The sequence below is a fragment of the Cucurbita maxima genome, unplaced genomic scaffold, assembly GCF_002738345.1.
Source record: "Cucurbita maxima cultivar Rimu unplaced genomic scaffold, Cmax_1.0 Cma_Scf00021, whole genome shotgun sequence".
Taxonomy (NCBI): Eukaryota; Viridiplantae; Streptophyta; class Magnoliopsida; order Cucurbitales; family Cucurbitaceae; genus Cucurbita; species Cucurbita maxima.
In genome coordinates this window covers 776,803-788,929 of record NW_019272037.1, presented here as the reverse complement: position 1 = coordinate 788,929, position 12,127 = coordinate 776,803, and the positions used below count along the sequence as shown (strand labels likewise).

General features: G+C 37.1%; 1 pseudogene; it reads left to right on the top strand.

Moving 5' to 3' along the window:
- The first annotated feature begins 1,877 nt into the window (after positions 1 to 1,877).
- On the top strand, positions 1,878 to 9,620 carry LOC111495705 (annotated as a pseudogene).
- Positions 9,621 to 12,127: the final 2,507 nt, after the last annotated feature.

Below are 12,127 nucleotides of genomic sequence, written 5' to 3'. Positions count from 1 at the left end.
TTTTTTAAAAAAAAAAAAAAAAAAAAAAAAAAAAAAAAAAGAATTACAAAACCATCCAAGTCTAGCTTACTAGAGAAGTTGGAAAAATAAATAATTTAATGCCGAGATCGAAGTACGATAAACCATAGTTGATTACAGTTTGATTTTTAGTTTTTGACAAGAATACTTTCAAAGAACTAATGGTTATAAGTAAGTAGCTTGATGATGATAATTAAGCTAACATGTCGGAGTTACCTACTGACACAACTAGTTAATGTTTTAGTGCACCATAGGTAAAAACACGACAATATTCATGGTGCTGCTTTAGGATTCTAATGTACTACATCTAAGGTCAGAACGAGCTTACTGCAAGCACCGATAACTCCGAAAAACTTGCTAGGAATGTCGACCTTTAATTTCCCTTAAGAAAAGTATGAAGTTTCATTAAATGATGGGTGTCCATTGGGCTACCATAGCAGACAGGTCACACGTTAGAATATTTGGTGACCAGATTGGGAGGGTGACATGAGTGAAAAATGAAGGGCTCAAAGAAGAGAAAGGCCTTGTTTTTCTCATACTTTGGCCTTAGGATATGTATCATGTATTAATGTTCTTTTCCTAATAAATGAAAATTGAAGTTTTGACTTGATCAATCGAAGTTTTAAATGTGTTTTAGACCTTTAGCTCACGTCTTCTTCTACGTTCTTCGACTCTCTCTCTCTCTCCCTCACGTCGTTCAGCTTTGCCTAAAGTGATCTTTCGGGTAATGTCTCATATTTGCTGTACTTTTACCAACAAGTTACTACGAGGAAAAATATAACAAAATTGATTCATTTATATAAGCAACTCTCTTTGTTGAGCTTACGATATACATCATTTAGAGTATGAGCCCCATAGCCCCTTAGCTTTAGTATGCACTTGTTACCAACCGTTCAAGCTCATCTATTATCCGAAAAAGAAAAGTAACTCATTTATAGGCTTATAATTAGATATAAATCCCATATAAAATCAATAGATTATGTATTTACCTTATATGTATTCCAATAGTGGTAATCTAAACTCTCAATCATAGATCATCTATCACAATAACTATAAATACGACTTGACCTGCTCCTCCGAGCCAATCAATGCTAAAAAGTCTTCACCATTTCATCTGGATCCTTCAACCCTATCTAAATAATTAAGTTCACATTATTCAACTTATCTAGGCTCATCTCGATCATTTATATCACATGGTCTATCCGATGGTTGGTATCACATCACTAGGTCATCTTAACCCATATCTCAACCATTTGTACCACATGTATCTAAGTTCTAAGTTATTTAGTAATGCAAATTATAATGCATTGGCTATGTTGCATGACTATAGGCCTAGTTATTAGGTTACTATGTGAGTTCTATTAAAGGTTAGCCAACGAACTTGTCATATGATCATGTTGTCGGTAGAAGCATCAAGTCACTCAATATAATTATATTGATATGTTACAATACAAAGACTTTCAACGGTGTCAAATTAACCTTTAATAATAGCTTGTCTCGATAGACATAGTTCGTATGAGTATCAGAAGAGTTGATTAAGCTAAGGTCAGTGTCCTTAGTGCATAGGATATGTAGTGCGACCACTAAGTTATTATGTAAGGATTGTTTAAAGAATCTCGAACTAATGGTTATCTAGGCTCATCTCAATCATTTATATTATTTAGGTTGACTTGAATTTTTCTGGGTCAAAATGTATGCAATTTTGCATAGTTTTTCATCAAAGTTTGAATCTTTATAAATAACTTAATATGAAACTCCAAACCCACAAACCCATTAAAATGAAAACATAAATTCCTCAGTAATTTTGGTGTTAACATTTTCATTTCTTCTGGTTTTCATGTCTTCTCCGCCGCTCTCCGCCGTCCTACCCTATTGCTCCGGCGATCTTTACACCCAACAATCATTCTTATTCCTCTGTTCTTCAGACTTACATTCAAAACTTGAGATTCAACACTTCAACAACTCCTAAGCCATTCCTTATTCTCACAGCTCTCCATGAATATCATGTTAGAATTGCAATTCTATGTGCTCGAATCGATAATCTTCTGATGAGGATTCGTAGCGGCGGCCACGATTACGAGGGAGTTTCTTACGTCTCCGATGTCGTCCCTTTCTTCATTCTTGATATGTTCAATCTCCGAAGAATCTCTATTGATATAAAAACCAAGACGGCTGGGGTATTTTTATCGATACTCAATTTACTTTGTTAGGAATCACTAACTCTCCACAATAGTATGATACTGTTCACTCTGTGCATAAGCTCGTGTGACTTTGTTTTTTTGACTTCCCAAAAGGTCTCACACGAATCGAGATAATATTCCTTGCTTATAAATTCATGATCATTTCCTGAATTAACCAGGACTCTCTCCCAACAATCCTCGACCCACTTTACTCGTTGGGCTTGAAAATTAGGATAGGATTACTGAGCGATAATAATGTTAATTAAAAAATGAATGTACATGACATCATTTTTAAGAAACTTTTGACATCATTTATTTATATTCTTTATGATCAGGTTCAAACAGGAGCCACCATAGGAGAAGTGATTTACCAAATTGCAGAGGAAAGCAAGCTCCATGGCTTCCCGGCCAGAGTGTGCCCTACGATGGGTGTCGGTGGCCATTTGAGTGGTGGCGGGTATGGTAACATGATGAGGAAACATGGCCTCACGGTGGATCAAATCATCGACGCCATGATAATCAATGTAAACGGGAAGCTTCTCGACCGAAAAGCAATGGGGGAGGATCTATTCTGGGCCATCACAGGCGGCAGAGGGTCGAGCTTCGGAGTCGTTGTAGCGTACAAAATCCGAATAGTTCGTGTACCGGAGACGGTGACGGTGTTCAGAGTAAGAAGAACGTTGGAAGAGAATGAGTTGACGGAGATAGTAGATGAGTGGCAGCGGGTGGCACATGTGATTGACAATGATTTGTTCATAAGGGTTACGTTTGATGTTGTAAACGGAGCACACAAGGGAAACAAGACACTGAGAGCAACGTTTCTAGCCATGTTCCTCGGAGATTCCGAAACCCTTTTGTCTCTCATCAACAACAGCTTCCCTAAATTGGGTTTGAAGAAACCTGATTGCCTTGAAATGAGTTGGATTGAATCAGTGCTTTTTTGGACAGATGGTAAACTCTTTTTTACTCCAAAATTTATTATCAAATTTTATCGAATTGGAAGCTTACGGTTTCATGTTTTATTGCACTTCCCGATTGGGTTACATAGAAACGTCCGTGAAGGCCCTATTGAACCGAACGATGGGACGGATCGATCTAAAAAGAAAGTCGGACTATGTGAAAACCCTAATTCCAAAGAAAGGACTGAAAAAATATGGAAGAAAATGATAGAACTTGAAAAACCCATGTTGAAATTCAACCCCTACGGTGGAAGAATGGGTGAGATTGCATCAAATGCAACTCCATTTCCTCATTGAGCTGGAAACTTATGGAAGATCCAGTACACAACAAACTGGAATGAAGAAGGAAGCCGACAAGTCGACCATTTGATAGACTTGACGAGGAAACTTTACAAGTTTATGACACCCTTTGTGTCCAAGAATCCAAGAACAGCGTTTTTGAACTATAGAGATCTTGATATTGGTGTAACCCATAATGGGAAGAATAGTTACTATGAAGGAAGGGTTTATGGAATCAAATATTTTGAAGGCAACTTTGAGAGGTTGGTGAAGATCAAGACCAAGGTTGATCCTGACAACTTTTTTAGGAATGAACAAAGAATTCCAAGATTTCCACTTGTTTGAAGTTAAAGTGGAGATGTTGGCAGGTCAGTAGATCTAGTCAGAAACGATTATGACAACAAAGGCAAGAGACACTTTGACAAGTCCAAGGTGGAATACTACATATGTGGACGCATTGGACATTACAAAAATGAATGCTATACCAGGCTCCAAAAGTAGAAAAGAGATCAATCCAATTTTGTGGAGAGAAGAGAAGAAGAAACATTGTTAATGTCATTCCATGCTATGAAGGTTGCAGATCAAGGTGTATGGGTCGTAGACTCTGGATGCAGCAACCATATGACAGGTGGTAAGAAATTCTTCCCAACTCTGGATGAAAATTTTCATACTACTGTTTCTCTTGGCAACAATTCAACTATCCAAGTGATGGGGAAAGGAACCGTAGATATCAAGACTAGAAATGGATTTGTAGAGTCTATTTCTAATGTATTCTACATTCCTGATCTGAAGGCCAACTTACTTAGTATCGGTCAATTACAAGAAAAGGGGTATGTGATCACATTCCAAAATGATGAATGTGAGATTTATGACTCCAAAAGAGCATCGATTGCTAAGATGAAGATGATCACCAACCGTCTATATCTGTTGACGTTAAATATCGTTGCCAAAAGTTTGATGGTGAAGAAAGAAGATACCACCTGGCTTTGGCATTTTAGGTATGGTCATCTACACTTCAAAGGATTAAAGACGTTGTCTTCAAAAAAGATAGTAACTGGGTTGCCAGATATTACTCCTCCAACAGAAATTTGCGAGAGCTGTCTAGTAGGAAAACATGAAAGAAATTCTTTTCCATCCGGAAAATCAAGAAGAGCTCAAGCAATTTTGGAGTCGATTCACTCAGACATATGTGGTCTCATCTCTCCAGCATCAAATGGTGACAAGAAATATTTCATGACCCTTATCGATGATTTTAGTCGAAAAACATGGACTTATTTCTTGCATGCCAAATCAGAAGCCTTTGATTGGTTCAAAAAAATTTGTGTTACTATGAAGACAGAAACTGGGAGAAGAGTCAAGGCTTTAAGAACTGACAGAGGTGGAGAGTTCTGCTCGAACGAGTTTATTAAATTTTGTGAAGAGAAGGGCATAAGGAGGCATTTAACAACAACATAACCACAACAAAATGGTGTGGCCGAAAGGAAAAACAAGATCATTCTCAACATGGTTCGAAGTTTACTAAATAAAGAAGTTCCGAAGGAATTCTGGCCAAAAGCTGTCGTGTGGTCCGTTCACATTCTCAACCGGAGCCCTACTTTTTCTGTTAGAGATATGACTCCACAAGAAGCATGGAGCGGAAGAAAACCTGCAGTAGACCACTTTAGAATCTTTGGGTGCATAGCATATGCACACGTTCCTGATGAGAAAGGGAAGAAACTTGAGGACAAAAGTTTGAAGTGTGTGTTCCTTGGAGTAAGCAAGACCTCTAAGGCGTACAAGCTCTATGATCCCTTGACAAAGAAGATGGTGGTAAGTCGTGATGTAGTCTTTGACAAAAAGAAGACTTGGACATGGGAAGAAAAGATCACTGTGAATCAGCTGATTCCTGTAGATCTTGAAGAAGAACAAACTAAAGCCTCTATTCAGCCTCACTATGAGCATGGAGACAGCTCATCACAAGCTCAACAAAAAGAACCAGTAGAAGAAGATCATGATCATAATCAAAGAAATCCAAGAACAAGAAAGAGACCAAATTGGATGATTGATTATGAGAGGGACTATGAATTAAGTGATAGTGGTTATTTTACATTCTTTATGGACAGTGATCCAATTGTCTATGAAGAAGCAGTAAAGGAGAAGAAATGGAAGGAAGCTATGGACAGTGAAATCAAATCCACAGAGAAGAACAGGACTTGGGAGCTCACTGATCTTCCTAGAGGACAAAAAACAATTGGAGTAAAATGGGTTTTCAAAACCAAGTTGAATGAAAACGTTGAGGTGGATAAGTACAAGGCGCGACTCGTTGCAAAAGGATACAAGCAGAAGTATGAAATTGATTATAAGGAGGTATTTGCACCAGTGGCACGTCAAGATACTATCAGGCTTATAATTTCTATTGCAGCACAGAAATCTTGGTCTATTTATCAACTTGATGTGAAATCGACCTTCTTACATGGAGAGCTTCAAGAAGAGGTATATGTGGAGCAACCAGAAGGTTTTGTACAAAAAGGCAAAGAGGAAAAAGTATACAAGTTGAAGAAAGCTTTGTACGGTTTGAAGCAAGCTCCGAGGGCATGGTACAGTCGCATTGATTCTCATTTTGAAAAGATGGGATTCATTAAATGCTTGTATGAACATACATTGTATGTGAAAACTGAAAAGGGAGGTAACATTGTCATTATTTGCTTATATGTTGATGATTTAATATTTACTGGCAATAATGAAGAAATGTTTGGATTTTTTAAGAAGAGCATGATGAAGGAATTTGAAATGACAGATCTTGGTTTGATGAGATATTTTCTTAGAGTCGAAGTTACTCAAACTCCCGCAGGTAACTTTATATGTTAGAAGAAATATGCTCAAGAATTACTTGAAATATTTAAATAAGATGAGCGCATATTTAGAACTTCATCAGAATTGGGTTTGAAGTTACACAAGGATATTGTGGGCGAGAGGTTGATAATAGGTACTTCAAACAAATTGTGGGAAATTTGATGTACCTAACTTCAACAAGACCAGACATCATGTATGCCGTTAGTATGATAAGTCATTACATGGAGCATCCAACGGAAAAACTTCTCAATGCAGGAAGAAGGATACTTCGTTATGTGAGAGAAACCTTTTATTTGGGGGTATTCTACAAGAAAGGAGATGATCCGAAGATGGTTGGCTATACAGATAGCGACTATGCAGGTGATATAGATGATCGTAAAAGTACTTCATGAAATATTTTCATGATGAGTTCAGGAGCTATTTGCTGGTTTTCAAAGAAGCAACCTATTGTAACACTCTCAACTACAAAAGCAGAATTTGTGGCAGCAGCAGCATGCTCGTGCCAAGCAATTTGGTTAAGAAAAATGCTTGAAATTCTTAATCAGAAACAACCAGGTACGACGGTTATATATTGTGATAATATGTCAACTATTAAGTTGTCTAAAAATCCTGTGTTGCATGGAACGAGTAAGCACATCGATATTTGATTTCATTTCTTGCGTGATTTGTGTAAAGAAGACATTATTGAACTCAACTTTTGCGGAAGTGATGAACAAATCGCAGACCTATTCACAAAACCCTTGAAACAACTATTGTTCGAGAAGGTTAGAAGAAAGATGAGGATGTACAGAATCCAAGATGTATATCAAGAAGATGAAGTGAAGTCTTAAACTGATTTCTGCATAATTCAGAGGGTGTTGAAGCTAATAATAGAAATTTGAAGTTAGTTACTAATGATGAGGTGAATTCAATTTCATCCACAAAAATCCCAATAACTCCGGGAATCCCCGTCTTATAAAATGACCTACCTTTCAATCACTCAAATCATCCTCCCAATCTCACTTCAATTTTTGTTGACTCTCAAACCAACTCTTCATTCTCTTCAATTTTGAACTTCTCCCTTCCAAATCTAAGATTCTCCACGCCCACCACCCCCAAGCCGCTTCTCATCGTCACACCCTTACAACCATTCCATGTCCAAGCCTTAGTTATTTGCTGCAAAGCCCATGGCTTTCAGATTCGAATTCGAAGCGGTGGCCATGACTACGAGGTTCTTTCTTATGTTTCTGACGTCCCCTTTGTGTTAGTGGACTTGGGTGAGTTTAGATCGATAGCCATTGATATTGAGAACAACACTGCATGGGTTCAGTCTGGTGCGACTCTTGGCGAGCTGCATTATAGGATTGCTGAGAAGAGCCAAACTCTTGCCTTTCCGGCAACGTGGGTTGGTTAGGAAGTATGGTCTGGCTGCTGATCATGTGATTGATGCCATTTTGGTTGATGCAAATGGGAAGGCTTTGGATAGAAAATTAATGGGGGAGGATTTGTTTTGGGCGATTAGAGGTAGTGGAGGTGGTAGCTTTGGGATTGTTTTGTCGTGGAAGATAAAGTTGGTTTCAATTCCTCCAATTGTGACAGTTTTTACAGTTAATAGGGAATTGGATGAGGATACTCTGAAGTTGATCCATAGGTGGCAATATGTTGCAAGCAAATTGGATGAGAATCTGTTTATTGGTATCACATTGAGCACTGGTATGGTAATACTACGTTATAAATTTCATTTATACGTGTGAGATCTCAACAAGAGTAGGATGAAACATTCTTTATAAAGGTGTGGAAACGTCTCATAGTAGACATGGTTTAAAAACCTTTAAAGGAAGTTGGTCTTGGATTGTCACAAATAGTATCAGAGTCAAACACTGGGTGGTGTGCCAGCAAGGATGCTGGGTCCCAGAGGGGGTGGATTGTGAGATCCTACCTCGGTTGGAGAGGGAAATAAATCATTTTTTATAAGGGCGTGGAAACCTCTCTGTAGCAGATGCGTTTTAAAAACTTTGAGGGGAAGCTCGGTAGACTTGGGCTGTTACAAATAGTATTAGAACCAGATACCGGGAGGTATGTCAGCGAGGACGCTGAGCCTCGAAGGGATGGATTGTGAGATCCCACATCGGTTGGAGAGGGGAACAAAACATTCTTTGTAAGGGTGTGGAAACCTCTACCGGTAGGCTTGGGCTGTTACAAATAGTATCAGAGCCAGACACCGGGTGGTGTGCCAGCGAGGAATTGTGAGATCCCACATTGATTGTAGAGGAGATCGAAATATTCTTTGTAAAAGTGCAGAAACCTCTCCTTAGCAAACACGAGTACAATATCACAATATCTACTAGCACTACTAGCGACCGGCTTGGGCGATTACAATGCCATAATTTTTGCTTATAAATTTGAAGTTGTATCAATTTTCACTGAAACTATCAATTTCACCCCACCAAACAAGTTACAGAAGTCCTAAACCCGAATTTTTTGTTTCAAACAGGTCCTAACACGAAAGAAAGACGAAGAACAAGAACAAGAACAGTAACATTGAATGCGTCATTCTTCTCTCTATTTCTTGGCAAAGCCAACGACCTCCTTTCCATCCTGCAACAAAGCTTCCCAGAGAGCTAGAATTGGCAAAAGAAGATTGCATAGAAAAGAGTTGGATTGAATCCAACCTCATTTTAGCAGGCTTTACAAACGGAGAGTCCTTAGAAGAAGCTCTTCTCAACAGAAGCACCACACCATCCTTCATTGGAGCCTACAAAGTAAAATCAGATTATGTGAAGGAACCCATCTCACAAACTGGCTTACAAGGGGTTTGGCACATGCTAAGAACCACAGACATCGACTCAGCTTCAATTGTGTTGCTCCCTTATGGAGAAAAAATGAATGAAATTTCTGAGTTGGAAATTCCATACCCACATAGAGCTGGTTATGTGTTCAAAATTGGATACTTTGTTGTGTGGAAAGAACGAGGAGTTGATGCAGCTGAGAAGCACTTGAATTGGAGTAGAGAAGTTTATGATTTCATGGCTCCTTTTGTTTCCAAGTCTCCAAGATGTGCATATGTGAATTATAGAGACCTTGATCTTGGAAGGAATAACGAGCTTGGGAAAGGTAGGAGCTATAAGGAAGCAAGCCTTTGGGGAGTCAAGTATTTTGGGAACAATTTCAAGAGATTAGTGCAAGTCAAAACTAGGGTTGATCCTTATGATTTCTTCAAGCATGAGCAAAGCATTCCCTCTTATGTACTTTATTAGGGGGTGAGAATTGAGGCTGATATGCTTGGCTATTCAAGTGGTGCTATGATCTATTAAGATTGCTATCATCATGAGATGGTAAAAATGTTGAATATAGTACTCATTCTATAAGGCAACTTTCAATAGCACTATGTTGAGAATTTTATGAACATAGAAGAGAAATTAGACATAAAGTTATATTCACATGCACAATCAACAACAATCGTTGATCTCTATTGAAATGTCAATGATCTCGAGCCTGGGAAGTATTCTCCAATGATCTCATTGGTATTCTCAAATTGTAAGTTCGAATAAGAGGTTTTGTTCAAAAATTATAAATTTATAGAAAATGTCACAACATAGAGACGTTGACTAAAAAATGCGTTTTTCATTATAAAAAATTAAGGTAGAGTTAGATACATTACGGCTGAAAAGCATCTTCATGTATGTTTCAAGTTGAGAGACATTGAGTGTGATATTATAACATTGTGTTGATAAAGTGCTTTATCATTACATTGAGATGCTTGAGTAACGCCTCAACGTTACCTGTGTGGGTCTTTTGGCTTCACTGATGAACAATTTAGTATTTTACTCTGGGCTCTAAGGTGCCTCAAAGTTTCGTGCAAATCTCTAATCTAATCTTACCCCTAGAAGTTTATATATATATATATATATAATATATATATATAAACTTTTGTATTCTTTGACCTACAAAGCAAGTATGCTTTACCTATGCAATGAACATCAACCTGTTATCTTATAAAATCAATAATATGATGTTTTATACTTTAAATATCATTCATGGAAGGTTTGCTCGCGAACCCTCACACATGATCATAAAGTCACCTAAATTTGAGGGTAGTGATCCCCCATGTACCAGTTAGCTACTAGGTCAACCTACATGGTATCACACTCCCTCTGAGGACAGGTTTACAACATAGAAGACCTGTTCAAGAGACTCTGGGCCATTTTCACATGGTGCGAGTACCTAGTTGTCTCGATGCACTTCTCTAACCTACCTAGGCCTAGTACAACAGTACTGGTACCAGAGTCGAAAGTGTAGAAGAAACTCTAGTAGCATCGTTCTTACTACAAATAACCTGGAGAGGTACCTTAGTATTTTTTGGATGCTACGGAGATCTACTAGGTTCTTGGGGGCATCTAGATAGTTTAATTCTTATCTTGCGTTTCCATAACACTCAGGACTAGCTTTATGGGACTAATCCAATCTCTAGGTACACTCAGGTCTAGACCTCTAATCGTTGCTCACAATTCTAAAGTGCACGGTTTACTAAAAATGTTGTGACCTAAGTCAACTTGTAAATTGCTCTAGCTATAGCACCCTTCCATCTTAACTTGGTTCACTCATCCATGCTTGGTAGGGAGATATTCCTATTGATCACCTAAAGCATAAAAGGCATATTCTAGGCATCACCTTAGTCATCTCTAAGTGTTGAGGAGGTCTTCTCGGTCTTTAAGACAGGTAGGTAATTTAACGCAACTTTCGACTTTGGAGTACTATGTTATGATTCCTCGAGTCTTTCTTAGCCTGGGAGCACTAGAGTCAACAATTTGAAGGTTTGATATGTGAGATTTATGAGATTTTAATTATTAATGTTCAATGTATTGTAGGTAAGTAGAATTCTTTTTAAATGATTAAAAAATACAACTCGACAATCCAAACCAACCCAACCCTAATAAAGTAACCTTAAAGGAGAGGGGTTATGAACTCTATTTATATTGTTCTGATCACCAACTCGAAATTTAAATTTGTTCAAAATATTTTTCTAACCCAACTCAACCCGTGTAGTTGATTGGTTTGGTTAGGCTTCAATTTGAATTTGTTAAACAATTTCAGTCAATATATATATATATATATATATTAAACACCTAACATAATTGTTAATCTTGTCCTACTCAATTGACCACATTAATATTGGACATTAAAATAAATAAAATGAAGAACTATTCAAAATCCTCAAATTTAATTAACATAAACCTATGCTTCAAGATTAAGCTTATAAAATTTTGCTTCATATAAATAAGTAATTATTTTTACTAATATATTCAACATGATATACTTTTTTATTTTACAATAAGAAAAGTAAATCATCATTAAATAACAATTTTTTTTTATTTTTTAAAATTAAATTTATAAACTTTTTTTTTTTTATTATTTTCAAAAATCTAAAGTCAAAATTTTAAAAAGTCTAAAGGTATTTTAAAAAAAATAAAATTGGATTAAAATTTAAATCTTTATTTAACAAATATGAAAATTAAAATAATTAAAAGATGAAGTTGCTCAAAGTAAGTCGAGCTTGAGGCAAACTGTTAGAGGGTTCGACCAGCCTTAAATTTTAGAGAAGAGAGCTCAAGGCTCAGAATATGCATATGACAAGACAGATCTACGCTAAAAAGTTCACTGACTCAATTAATCAGGTTCAACCTATCTTGAGAAACCCTAGCTCTGAACCAAACAACTTATAGCCGTATTCTCATCATAGTCGATAACGATGTACCTCTTGCTTAAATATTTCTTTTTCGATTCATCTCTAGAGTTAAATACTTCATTCAAGAATTGTTTATGATCCAATCACTAGAAATCAATAAAAAAAAAAAAAAAAAAAAAAAAAAAAAATCCAAT